Here is a 13,850-nt window from a genome sequence, read left to right as displayed (position 1 = left end):
GCCCAGATAACAGGTAAATGGTTAATTTCTGTGGATGCAGTTAACATTATCTGCCATTCTGTTAAGTTCTCTAGATGTTTTAGAAGCTCTCACAAGTAGGAGCAGTCTTTCCTTTACAAAATCATGACTGCAGGTGCTGTGAAGAAGTAGTGGCTCTTTCAGGTCATAAGATATCTATTTATATGAGAAATGTGTGTCTTTGGCAGGCTGCTAAATATTACTGCTTAAATCTATTACAAGGAAGAACAATTTTCTGTAACTTAATTTCCTAAGCCTAATGAACCCAGTAAATTTCCTCTGATGTCTTCCCAAGTTAATATGTTAAATCTAATTTATTTGGCAAAAAATTGGACAAATCTCCTCTTAATTGAATTAACCTAGAAGGAAAAAATATATTGTTATGGAAATCTGTGACTAATAATTCACAGATGTGAAAGTCCTGGTTTTGGTTCCATTCATTTACTATCTTACAATTGCTATTTTTGTTTGCTATAATTTAGCTAGAAAGAGTTAATTGAAACATGTATGTATTTGAAAAGTTTGATAAGTAGTACCGAATTTCTTTCTTGTCATTTAATGTTGCAGAAGATTTTACTGTCCTATGCGAGTATATGAATACTTATTGAATATTATATTTGCCAATTGACTTTATGGATATATTGCTGATATTTTGTGGACACTGCTAAGGAGTGGATGATGCATCTTCAGCAGCAATAATACATTCCTAGCAATTTTGCTTGAACTAAAAGTGGTACAAAAAAATTCTCAATGTTTATGTCTTAATGTTTGGAAAACCGAAGCACTGTCTCAACAAAAGCCAAAGCAAAACTGGGACTGGGAGCAGGTCCTGGACATAGTCCAGTAGCAAAACAAAAACATGAGTTTGCCTGTGTATGCTACTTCGATTTTATGCAAACAGGGTGTAGATAAGAGGGATATAATTGCACGTCTCCCTGGAACGTAATTCATATTCTTCATGCCAACAGCTATAGTCCTGCTTTCCTGCCACTTCCTTAATATATGTGGAGAGGTCTGATGTAAACAATGGAGCCAAACCTCTGACAAATAAATTACAAGGGCCACTAATGAGTGCAAATCCATGTATGACCTTTAGAGAATTCATGCAGCTGTCTTCATCCTCTGGTGTGGTTTGTGCTGAGAAGAACAATTTCAAAATGACTATGTATATCAAAATAATAGAGTTGATTTCTTTCTGTTTATACATCTCTACTGGTTTCAGAACTGCTCAGGGCAGAATTTGGCTTTAAATCTGTAGGCCAAATATCTTTAATGTTCTTGCATTTTAAAGCGTGTATTAGTGATATCTAAGATAATTTACAAATGGCCCAGGAGTTTTCAGCTATAAATTTTTATCCAGACATTTATATCTTTTCCAGCACAAAAGCAATTGTATGAAAAATAGTCAATAAGCTGCAACACTAAGGTCAACAGTTTTAGTATTAAAATCAGTTTACAGTATGTTTGCTTGACGTGCACATAAATTCAAAGAGGCAAGAAGTATAAACAGAATAGCTGATTTCTTGGATGCACTCCAGTATAATTATAGCTATTCACCCTTGTGACTATTTGTGTGTGTAGCTTAAAGGTATTTGCCTGCCCTAAGGTACCGTAGCAGTATTTTTATACATCTTTGTATCTGATTGAAATGCAAAACTCAGTAAACCTGGAAAGGATGCTAACAAGCTTAAAGAAATGTATGAGTAAAATTAACCTGCAGACTGAATATGCATTTTGATATTTGTTAGCAGCACCACCCAATTCCTGGTATGGGTACTTCTCATTCTCTTCAGTTTTGAAACTGAGATATCCCTTATGGATTTGTCACCAAAATAGTGTATTTCTAATAGGCAATTATAAAAAAAAAAACCATCATCAATCACATTTATTGCAAACATCTCATAAAACAGTAAAACATTTATGTGGCTATGGAAGGCAACATTTATGTTGCCATGTAATATACTAAGATTTGCATATAAAGAACAGCAGGCAGCAAACAAGTATTTTTCCCTTTCTTATTCCATTTATACAAACGCCTTTGATGCAATGCATCTATTTAATTTACATCAAAATGTTATAGCTAGGACACCTGAGTGATATTAACTGTCATTAAGTCTCAGAAGCACACCATGTGAGGGTAACGGGTAATGCTGCTTCCTTCAGGTAGGGTCCATCAGGCATGTCGCACCTTGTCACAACCTATCTGTCACCCAGGAGGCAGGGTTCGCCTCAAGCTGATGTGCACCTGTCACAGATACATAGATATTATTATTTCTTTTTAAATTTACCTTCTTTCCCCATCTCCCTCTCCCCCCAGTATATTTTTTCTCACCAGTATCATTCACGTCAGGCTTTTGCTTTCATACTTAATTCCAGGGATACTGGGACTTTTTATTGTTTCCATGTGAATAAGAAGAAAATGCAGTTGCTTGGAAAGAAACAGCTTTTCTTGGGGGGTGGCATGGCAACTGACTATTGATACCAACATCTGCTAATCTTCTCCATACTCATCTGTACCTTGTGCTCAGCAAACACTCAGAAATAATTTTCTCAAAACTTTTTTTTAATAGCTCAGACTGCCTCTACTATGGGGCTGTATGATATAAAATGACTAATAAAATGTGAGGTTATTTGTGTGTCAGAGTTGGTAACAACTGTCTTTATCTGAGTTTTTCCACAAGCCTCGAGGTAAAATGAAGCAGGCAGCATTGCAGAGAGAAATGAATGACAGCACACTGTACAAATCCGTGGGATTTTTTGACATTTGACTTTCAACTCATTTAAAAAAAATTTGCCTTCTATTTACTTGTCAGAACTGGGTTTAATTCTTCTGTGCTGCAAGGAATTCACCCTGTTAAGATATTGATATAACAAATTGCCGAATGTTTTAGAGATTGATTCTTGCTGACCAAAATGGGCTTTCAAATTGGGAGTCTTTTTTTCTGGGAAACACCTGCTGAGATAGAAGTCTGACAGCTACACAAAAGAAATACAGGGTTTGTTTAGTCTGTTCCTATCTAGCAATCTGCAGATGCTATCAAAAATTGCATTTCTAAAAAATGAAAATTACCTAAGGATTTGGCAAAGGACCTTCGTTAAAATGGACTGAGTGGCCACTGTCAGGTGAGTATTAACAGAATGATTGGTTGTTACTTCTGTCAGTCTTTCTGCAAAATTATGACAGGCCACACAGCAGGGAGCAAATGATCATTAATACTACATCCCCTGGGACACAATAAACTGCCATTCACTTGCATAAAAATAAAATATATAAAGCTTGTTGGACAAGGTGATAGAAAAAGGTGCTTTTTCAAAACAGTTTTATACTACAGTGGGATGTGATCAGTTAAGACATGTTTTTGTATTGTGTGGTATACGACCTTGGCAGTAGTGTCTTTGAATTCATTTTGGGTTAAAAATATCTTTTAATGCTTTTTCTTGGTGTTTATTTTATTTCATTAGAAGAACGTAAGAATTTAAACACTATTCTCAGCTATACAGTGGAAAGTTAACAACAGCTTTTGCAGGAAAACACTCCCCTCAAGCCAGTGCTGTTTATGCCATCTAACCTAATCTAACCTAACACCAAAATAATCCAGACTCTGTGTGTGTGCCACTGCTCTAGTGCAGAGGAACAGAAAGTCTAATGCAAAGAGATGCCCACTGGAACAAAGATTCCCAAGATAGAAATAGGTGTTCTAAACTTGAATAAGCTGTTCCCACAATAAAAAGTGATATGTTGTATTACACTTTTAGTAAGGTCGGAAAGAGGCTAGAGTTCAAGGTATTTGCTTAGCCACTGCTTCTGGTAATGCTTTTCTGTTCTGGGAAGTCCACTGAGAAAAAGATAAGTACTGATTTATGAGGAAATTGTTCATGTTCTGCCTATAGGGTGTTTTGGTTTTGACACATCTATCAATGAATTCTTAGGTGGTTACTGAACTGGAAGTTTTGTGTAGGCTGGGCACATAGAGTTGCATAATCGGTCAGTGTGGAGCCTGATAATCTCACTGCGTTGGAAATTAATTTCTTTGACACTCACTAGAAAAACAAGGTTTCTGACATGCTGTTCATGCTTTAAACCCCTTTCCTCCTTTAATATTTCCCATGGAGATTTATGTGATGCTCTGTATATTGCTTTGTGCAAGCATTTGTTTCATTATAAAATCATAGACTGGTTTGGATTCGAAGGGATCTTAAAGATCCTCCAGTTCCAACCCCCATCCCCCATGCCATGGATACCTTCCAATAGACCAGGCTGCTCAAAGCCCATCCAACCTGGCCTTAAACACTTCCATGAACAGAGCAGCCACAGCGTCTCTGGGCAACCTGTTCCAAGGTATCAGCACCCTCACAGTGAAGAATTTCTTCCTAGTATAATTTAAAACTCCCCTCTGACAGAAATGTTTAAATCCATTTCCCCTTGTCCTATCACTACACCTGCTTGCAAAAAGTCCCTCCCAGATTTTCTGTAGCCCCCCTTTGGTACTGGAAAGCCACTCTAAGGTCTCCCCAGAGCCTTCTGTTCTCCAGGCTGAACATCCCCAACTCAGCTTGTCTCCATAGGAGAGGTGCTCTAGCCCTCTGATCATCTTTGTGACCTTTCCTGGATACACTCCAACAGGTCCATGTCCTTATGTTGGGGGTCCCAGAGCTGAACACAGTACTCCAGGTGGGATGTCATAGGATTGGTTGTTTGAAATATTTCAATTTTATTAAAGCTACACTTTTAAGAAAGCAAAATTTGTTTCATCAAATATTTTAACAGCTCTCTGGAACTACAGAAGCTTGGATTGTACCAATGGATCTTGTCCACAGAACTTGGAAGTCATACTTCATTGCTTATTTGGACATTTCCTTTGCCAAAACTGGTTCTGAATTAATACTTTCACACTTAGATTCTGTCAGTATTTTTCTTTCTCCTGGCCTTGATGGCAAAAATAAGGACTACTAATGAATGCTCTCTCTTGACTGTGTTAGAGGAAGTAAGTACTGGAAATTTCACATGAAGGCTTGGTAGGTCTGCCTGTGTACTCCTCTTGATTTTCTGCTGCTTCTGTGTCCCAGTGTCACTGTTGGTATTGTAATGTCACCTACTTCAAAGACGAATATATGTCAAACCACCTATGAATGGCAATGTAACCAAGAATTAAGCATATAGTTCTGATGAGGAACCTGCCAACCTTGAGTAGGAAGAAAAAGTTAAGTGTTAGTGAATCCACAGCACCAGTATTCACATGTGTGATTGGTCAGAGAAGAAAAATAAAAGACTAACAGAAAACACCTCTTATATCACTCCTGCAACTTTTACTTTCTGTTCTCTTGTGCACTGAATTATATAACTACTACACTGTGAGAATAGAGCTCCAAAATTAATCAGCGCTCTAGAAAAACAGGAGACTGATGCAATGTGATTTTTCCCTCTCATGCACAACTGCATTTAAGCAGTTGTGGATTATTGTTTTTCTGTCATTAGAGAAATGGAAAAACACCTGCTGATCTCCAGCCTAAACAGAAACTAAATAACACTTTAAATAAATAAGTTCTCTTTTTGCAAAAGATTATATAAAGATGGACATCTTAATAGGTTTTCCAGGTAGACCTTTCTTATTAAAGGCTTTCTGAAAGGGAAGACTCCATAAGGTAAACCTGAGACTGAAAGCAGACTGGATAATGACTGCCTTGAATTCTGTGTGAAATACTGTGAAGTGTTGTGTTTTGCATTGCTCAGGGATTGTGAAGTTCAGTGATGAAATCAGGTTGGGGTGGTTTTTGTTTTTTTTTCATAGTAATTTCAGTTCAGCTTCCTTAAGTCATACCCCTTCTGCTTTGTGCATGCAGATCCATGAAAGTTAGGACTGATTAGATGGCATTGGCATTGCAAAATCCCAAGAAAAATACTACTGTTAGTGAGAATTGTGCGTATAAGCCCCTGCTTGACAATGCAATGACAATTCACTCCTATGATTCTTTCAAAACTTGCAAAACAAAAATAAACCTGATCACTCAATAATAACTGCTCAAGATGCCTTTTTTTTTTTTTTTTACTATTAACTTTAAAATGCAATAGTCTGTCTAAATCCTCAGCTAGATTGAATCCACCTCTTTCCACTGAGTTCGGTGCAGCTAAACTTATTTATAGTGGTTGGGTAAATTAGCCTGTTGCTACTCAAACGGCAAATTATGCAGAAGTTTTGGCAAATCTGTTTGGAATATGGATGGAAATGAATATGGGGGTTTCAAATGTTAGAACACAGCATTGGTTAAAAAAACCTGAACAGCTTAAACCACTGTTTGAAAATACCTAAACTACCACTGCACGTGTTCCAGTAATTTGCTCAGCCATGCAGTATGTTGTATTCATTGAATGAAGAAAACTTCTCGTGAGAATGTTTAAAATGTCACTAAGGTTCATTCTGGATCAGGGTGCAGGTGGCTCTACAAAGGCTTTGCTGAGGGGATGTGTTTATACAGTTGCTGCTGACGGATGGTATTGATTGGCTAGGCAACTCATAAAACAAGCGACCTCACTTTCATCTTTGTGGTTTCTGTTCTCTCAGTAGATACAAAAGTGGTTTTAATTATTCACATCATCCATTTTAATATTTATTTTACTTTTATCCACCCACTCTCTTATAACCAAGTAATATTCTCATCTTCTGATTATTGTACAAAACTTGCAAAGGGGGCAAGAGTGGGTAGGGAGAAGAAATTTTTAAGAATACTGGTAAGTTTAGCAGGTCAAAATATGCTGTAGTCTCTGCCCTTAATGTGGCACTTGGATTTTCAGGCAAAAGGTGCACCAGAAATAATAAGTGGGATGTTAAAGTGAAAATGCTTAAACAGCTCCTCTAATGGTACTGATAATAAAGAATCCTAGCTAAGCTTCCGGCTGCAGTATTACAGTGCTGGTGTAAGACATGCTCTGCGCAGGATTCATTTTCTACATCAGTCTTTGAATCTCTTGAAATACCTCCTGCATAGGCACAGATACATGCTCTCTTCAAAACTACAGAATTACAGGTGGCACTCCTTTCCCTCAGATAATATATTTTTCTCCCATTACATGACAGATTTTTTCAGTTTTTATGTAACTTGTGAGTTGTGATAAGAAATCAGTTAATACTTCTGGGTTTTGGAGTTTACTCATCCTTGGAACAAGAGGATGTGATCCATACCATAATGGGAATTTCAATGCTTTTAATTATAGTTGTCCATTCTTTCATGTATTAATGTCTGCGAAGGAGAAAGAGATGTAATACAGGCATGCTTAAATCAGAAGACAACACCCTTTACTTTCCTTGCTTGTATGCATTTTTAGGGCAAAAAAAAAAAAAAAAGAAAAAGTGAATATGTTCTTTAATATTTGTGGAGCAGTTGACCAAGCTAGGAAAAAATATTCTTTATTTAGGGAACAGAATACTTCATTGGCTGATTTACAGTTGTCAGCTTTAGTTAACATGTGCTCTAGGTTGTAGATGCATGTCATCATTATGACCTATATATTCTACTTATTTTCACAAACTTATCAATGAGTAGTGCATAGGAATGATGGATACAGCTGCTTGCTAATTCTGTGCCACAACAGACTTGAGTCAGGCTTTCTGATGAAAGAGCCTTTGAAATTATCTAAGGTTTTCATACTCTGTGCATGTACACTTCCCTAGAATTGCTGTGCTAAAAAAAATTCCCCTTGGAGCTGAGCTACAACACAGTTGTATTTTCTAAATGCCTACATATATTAAGAATTTATAGAAATTATAAAAGCTGCAAAATCTTTGCTACTTGCTGGCTTGATAAAAAAGGTGAACATGTGAGACAAAGAAATGCAAACTATGATAGAGCAGAATAATTTCTAGGCGGCCTGGTTGGCAACCAAGGAAAAGCAGCAGATAGAGAAAGAGCATTTCTTCTGTCTGTGAAATAGCCTTAGAGAGCTCTGAAGATGTCTCTAGCAACATCAGCCTCATATATGTTACATAAAAATGCACAAGTGTATTCTGGTTCAGAAATAATATGTTGTATTTATGGCATAGCAAGTAAAATGAGAAGGGAGTATAGATGGGAGAGTTCCTTAGTCAAATATTGGAAAGGATTGTTCCAACAAAGCTGGAAGGAAGAGTAATTTTTCTGTAGTTTTTTTATCATTTTTTTTTAAATCCTTTTTGAGATGTTCCCTTTTCCCTCAAGCTAATTTTAACTCTAAACCAGCTGTGATTATTTTCTTTTTAAATCAAGTTGAGATTTAAGGGGAAGTGGGGCTAGGGAAACAAGAACCAAAAGCTGCAAGGTGGGATCCTTTCTGCATGCAGTTTGCTTGCTGAGCACAGCTCCAGAGAGAGTACTGGTGAATGGTAGGAAAAGCTGCCTCACCCTCTCCATGACAAATATATATTAAAAAAAAAAGGGGGGGGGGAAGGAAGTACAGCTTTTCAAAGCTTTATTTTATGCTTTCTTAATATTTAGCAGTATAATCTTTAATACAGCACCAGGTTAGTGTATGTGTATATTCTTTTTATGCTTGTTTTGTTTTCTCTATCACTTCAGCCTTTCTCAGAAGTAATAATTTGTGTGTGGAAGAAAAAAGTTTAGCTGATTGCAGAGGATGCATATTCCTCTTTCCCAGAAAATAAACTAGGAACCCCATGTAAATGAGGCATACGGTTTATAATGAATTGGGCTAATAGCGATGATGTGTTCAAGTATATCCCCCAAAGTTCATTAGCTTAATGTAATATATAGTGGCAAGAATAATACCTATGATTACTCCAATTAAAATTATAGTTTTCTGCTTTTCTGTGATGCAAGTTAGTACTGTGAGAACATGAAACACACCTCATAAATGCCACCCAGCTGCAAAAGCGACAAAGTGAGTCTGACAGCTTTTCCTAATGGCATAGAGAATAATAGGCATGGCTGCAACTGGCTTTTGTTATTTCTGGAGGCTCTGGCAGCTCACCAAGCATGGTAAGACCAAGGCAATAAGTCTATGATAGCATTGTTCAACAAGTGATTAGAATACTCTATGGGAAACATGAAAACATACTCTTAAATGGACATAAAAATAAAGCAAATACCATTCCAAGTATATGGTAGGTGGATAGCATTAGGAGAAGGCTGTAAGCAAGTGAGGATAGCACACCCCTGCTCTAAAGAAGTATAGGATTAAAGCTTTGCTCTGTTTTCAGCTTACTGCTTATTAATGAAGAGTGGATGGTAACTGAAGAGATGAAGAGACTGTATTGTGAGACACCACAGAGCACTGCATGTGTGATGTTCCTTCTGAAGCCATAATAACCATTTGATTTCTGACCCTGAGGTGAATTTTGTATACTCATATGCATGAAGGAGGTGAAAGGATATGCACTGAGATATGCCCTTCTTTCCAAACTGTGTTTTTAGAAGTGACATAATTGAGGTATAAATAAAATAACAAAGAAGGCTTTTATAGATATATATTATTATTTCAAACTACCAACAGTTGTCTTCACATTTGCTGGTATTTTAAAGTCCTGAATTTTAAATGGCACAGCTCTCCTTTCCCACCTCCTGTAAAATGCAGTCAGTAGAGAATATGTCTCAAGGGAAATTTCCAGAAATCAGGTCTGTAATAAACAGTCCTGGGAACTTTACTTGAGTTCCCCGCTCGTCTCCTGTTTGTCCTGTGGCATCTCTGACAATAAAAGAATACATCCCTAAAATTGCCACTTAGCAATAGGCGAGTCCATATCCTTTCCCCAAAATTAAAATGGGGACCTAGCGCATGGTAGTTGCTTAAAGTGTCTGCCATTATGTGGGATGCCAAGAGGCCACCCCCTGCCGTTTTCCATTCAGATGGATGGGAAACCTATGGATAAATTACCACCTACAGTGTGTGATAGCGGACATTGTAAGCAGCTGTCACTGTAGCTCTGTAATTATGCAAGTATTCTTCTAATATTATACAATTAGAGGGCCCCATCTCCCTTTCTTTCTCTTGATAATGTTTTTGTAGGTGTCAAGAGCACTGAACTTTCTCCTTGTTCAATCACTTATGTCTCTGTGCAATCCAACCAACACTTTCCTGATGCTCCTGTAGCTGTCACTCTACCTATACCAGAGGTTGACTTCTGCTGCTTTTTCAGTACTGTATTAGTTCTTTGTATTATAAGATAGCAAAACCCATGAGGATAATTGTCAGTAAGCAGTCACACCTTACCTTCACTAGAGGTATCAGGCAGTGGTGGCTGTTAGAAAGATGCAGCTGGCTTTATTTTCTTCAGCAAAGCTTCCTGCAAGCATTTGGTGGCTGGAGTGTGATTTGAGTGATAGACCAAAAAAATATCAGTGCATCCTTTCTGCATTCAGGGGATATTTGTACTAAAAGGAATGGGAGAGTAACTGTATGTTACGAAGCAAAACCAACTTTTTCAAAATTAGAGTACAGTTCTCTTAGTAGCCATCTTAGTAGTTTATTCCTTTAAGTTGTTTAAAACCCCCATATTTTACTACAAAATGTTTCTGCCTTTCTCAGTGTACTCCTCCTTTTCCTCTCCTCAGGATGCCAGTCTATAATTAGCAGTGTGTTTATGAATACTAAAAGCTTGAATTTTCCTAAAGATTCTTAAGAGAATTGGTTGATGTTTCTTTTTTTTCTTGCAGAACCCAAACCTCAGTTGACATTCTACAATCTAGTCCTTCTGATTTTGTCCATTTCTCCCGTAGCTTGTTTCCGCAAGTCTTTATTTGAACAAGAAACTGTGGTGATGTCTTGATGCCATACAGGGTGTAAAATCTCAGGGGGTGGCGTTCATTCTGGGTTGATCAAAATATGCATTGTTAAAGCAGTCTAAAAAATCTGCCCATTTTAGTTTTTTCTATATTTCTTAACCTAAGGAAAGTAAATTGTATAGGATAAAGATCTGTTCTTTGATTAATCTTTTCCTGTTAGACTGATGTTTAAAATCAGCTTAGATTCAACACTAAGGTTGCTAATAAGTACTTTTTCTTTTTTTTTCCTAAGTTTGGGCTAAGTCACAGTGAATTTTATGTTTGAAAGGCTTCATTCTTGCTGCCTTAAAGATAATTCCTATAAACAAAAATTGTGAGTCAATTTTGAAATTGCCTTTAATTCTGCTGTTTACAAGATCCTCAAACCTTCTTTCTGCAGAAGGCATGCAAAGATTATTAAATTGCGCTTCAGAAGCAGCTGTAATGATTAGCACATTAACCCTCCCTCCTGGCACCCGGCTGTGTGAGCTGTACCGGTAAACTGGAGTGCACACTCAGAAAGGGTTATGGAAACCACCATTTTACAGACCTGTGCTGATGTTGGCAGTTACGCAGCCATGTGAGAGGTGAGCAGTGTCAGTGATGTTTTAAATCACTGCAGTTGTAGAAACAAATGCGTGCCTCTACCCAAAGGCTCCCGAGTGGCGGCACCCAGGGCAAAACACAACCCAGCCATCCCCTGGGATTTTGCTGGCTGTGTGGTGGGTATTTACACAAAACATTGCAGGGGACCAGGAAACTGGCTGAGACCTGGTGACAAAGCCAAGGTAATTTGACTGGATATTGCAGATTACAGGTTCTCCTGTGTGTGCCTGGTGTGCTGAGTGAAGGCACAGGTGGACCAGAGCTGGACTAGAGCCATCCTGCCCTCTCCCATTACCGCTGTGGTTGCATTTCAAGCCAAGTGTGAGCGGATACCCTCATGCTGTGCAGAGCCTAGGACTCTGAAGTTATATTGCTTTTCTCATCTCTTCCCAAAGGTTAGTTCCTTCCTTTCTTTGTACATTCACTCAACAACAGATTTTTGGCGCTTTACAGGTTAATCTGAGATTTAAAGGTACAAAAATGGATCTAAGTTAAGTTGCAGATGATAAAAAAGGGTGCATATCCCACACTTTGGATGTCCTGAAAAAGACTTTTGAAACAGCAGAATATGTAGAATATGTAGTTTTCTACATTTATTTATTTAGTTGGTGTAAATACATAGTTTTTGAGAGCTTGATGAATATGACAATAACAGAACATCATTCTAAAGTGATAAATTAGAAGAACAAACCATGGTAATATAATGCCCCCTATGGTTTGTAAGGGAGTATGTACAATAACACTGAGGAATGCTTCCATACATACTTCCTCTTAGTAGAATTAGAATTATGTGCTATGCTCCTCTGCTACTAAAAAAAAAAATCCAGCTGGATTTTCTAATAAAGAGGTCAGATGCTGCTAGTTTAGATGCTCTAAATCTCCTCCCTCTTTTTGGTGATTCAAAATTGGGATCAAAATTGCTTCTGAGTAATGTAATTGCAGAACTAGTGGCAGCTGAGTTAATACATTCACAAAGCAGACACTTTAATATAGGAAGTTATCACCTAAGGAAAGGCAAGCAGCCTGCCTCAGAGGGACGAGGGAGCTGTGTAGTTGAATAAATGGCCACTTGATGACAACATTTTACCACACATAAGTAAAACCAGCAGAATTTGACAGTAGAAACTATAAACCTGCAAACATGCACATTTCCTCAGGACCCAGTTAAAAAAGCTCCAGACATTCATAAAACATTGTTTTCCAATAACCTATGCAAATAAAACTTTAATTTGCCGTATCTTGCGTATATCACAATTGTATGTCCATTTAGGAATCCCCTTGTTTATAGAACTTGATTTAGCAAGTTAGTGCTTCCTTCAGTAAGCTAACCCTTTCAAGAAGAAATGGACATAACATATTAATAGATTTCAGAGTGGTAAGTCACCTCAGCAGTAAGTTATACAGAAGATAACGCATTAATAATGATACAGTATTTTTCTGGTAAATTAGCTTTCTTCCTATTCAGAGTGTTTTACCCTGCTCCCCCACATCCAGTTTAAAGGCATGTCTTCCCCCTTGTACTCTCAGTTCCTTTATGCTCTCATGGTGCCAATGAGGGCAGAAGCGCTACTTTACACAGGAGAGGGAGCAAACCTGCTTCTTACCAAGTGCTGTGATCTGAAAGCACTGACAAGCTGGGCCACCCTGCTCTGAACCTGCTTAGGATTTGGTTGCTTGGTACAGTGTGGTGAAGTGATCCAAGACCTAAAATGGATGAAATTAATTATGCCCATCTTTGAACCATGTTCTCTTTCAGTTCCTATGGAGCCTACAAATTCACTTTTAAACCTTCCTGGTGAAAGAAAGCTGCTGATTCTTATATGGGTGTGAACTGGCAGCAATCAAGGCGGACCCACATGTGCCTACGACTGCACATGTAAAGTAAGAAAAAAGTATATATTGGCTGTTGCAGATCACTAAGGAGCCAAAAAGCAAATGTGTGTAAGTTGGCTAGTCAAGCAAGTTGTCTACGTATAATGTGATGGAGGAGATGAGATGTCTCTCAGGCCCAGCATTTTAGGATTGTGTCTTGTATTATTTTGCCTTTCAAGACTTAATAATCTTAATTATGCATTTCTTCTATTTCAGTAACTACTGCAAAGGTTATGGTTTTCCTGTATTTATGTCTTTGCAACCTGGGGACTGGGTGAGGGAAAATACAGGGACAAAGTGGGAGTGACTCACTGGGAATAACATGCATGTTGTCAGAATGTAATGAAAATTATTTTGGTCTTCAGCTTTTAAGCTGGAATTGTGCTAGTAAGCTGTAGGCAGATTGATTTAGCAGTAAGTATACTTAGAACTCTGAAAAAAATCCAACTTTTCATTTCACTGACAGTTTATGATAGCAATCCTCTCACTACCTCTCAGAGCAAGCATGTGTCTGGAGTGGGGAGTGCCTTTACTTCCTTGCTCCTTCTGCAACAGTCATTTATTTGTTAGACTGGGACTGAAGACACAATTCACTGCTAAATTTG

The 13,850-nt window shown here is 37.8% G+C and overlaps 1 long non-coding RNA gene across 1 annotated transcript; it reads right to left on the bottom strand.

The window, feature by feature from the left end:
- Positions 1–1,888: 1,888 nt before the first annotated feature.
- Positions 1,889–10,387, bottom strand: LOC134155794 (uncharacterized). Its single transcript, XR_009961728.1, has 2 exons — positions 10,217–10,387; positions 1,889–2,263 (listed from the first exon to the last, which is right to left on the bottom strand). It is a non-coding gene; the product is annotated as an uncharacterized LOC134155794 (long non-coding RNA).
- Positions 10,388–13,850: the final 3,463 nt, after the last annotated feature.

This window comes from Pezoporus occidentalis, unplaced genomic scaffold (assembly GCF_034315485.1).
Source record: "Pezoporus occidentalis ecotype Australia unplaced genomic scaffold, CSIRO_AGI_Poc_V1 ctg8, whole genome shotgun sequence".
Taxonomy (NCBI): Eukaryota; Metazoa; Chordata; class Aves; order Psittaciformes; family Psittacidae; genus Pezoporus; species Pezoporus occidentalis.
The sequence above is the reverse complement of the archived record's forward strand: the minus strand, read 5'-3'. Positions and strand labels throughout refer to the sequence as shown.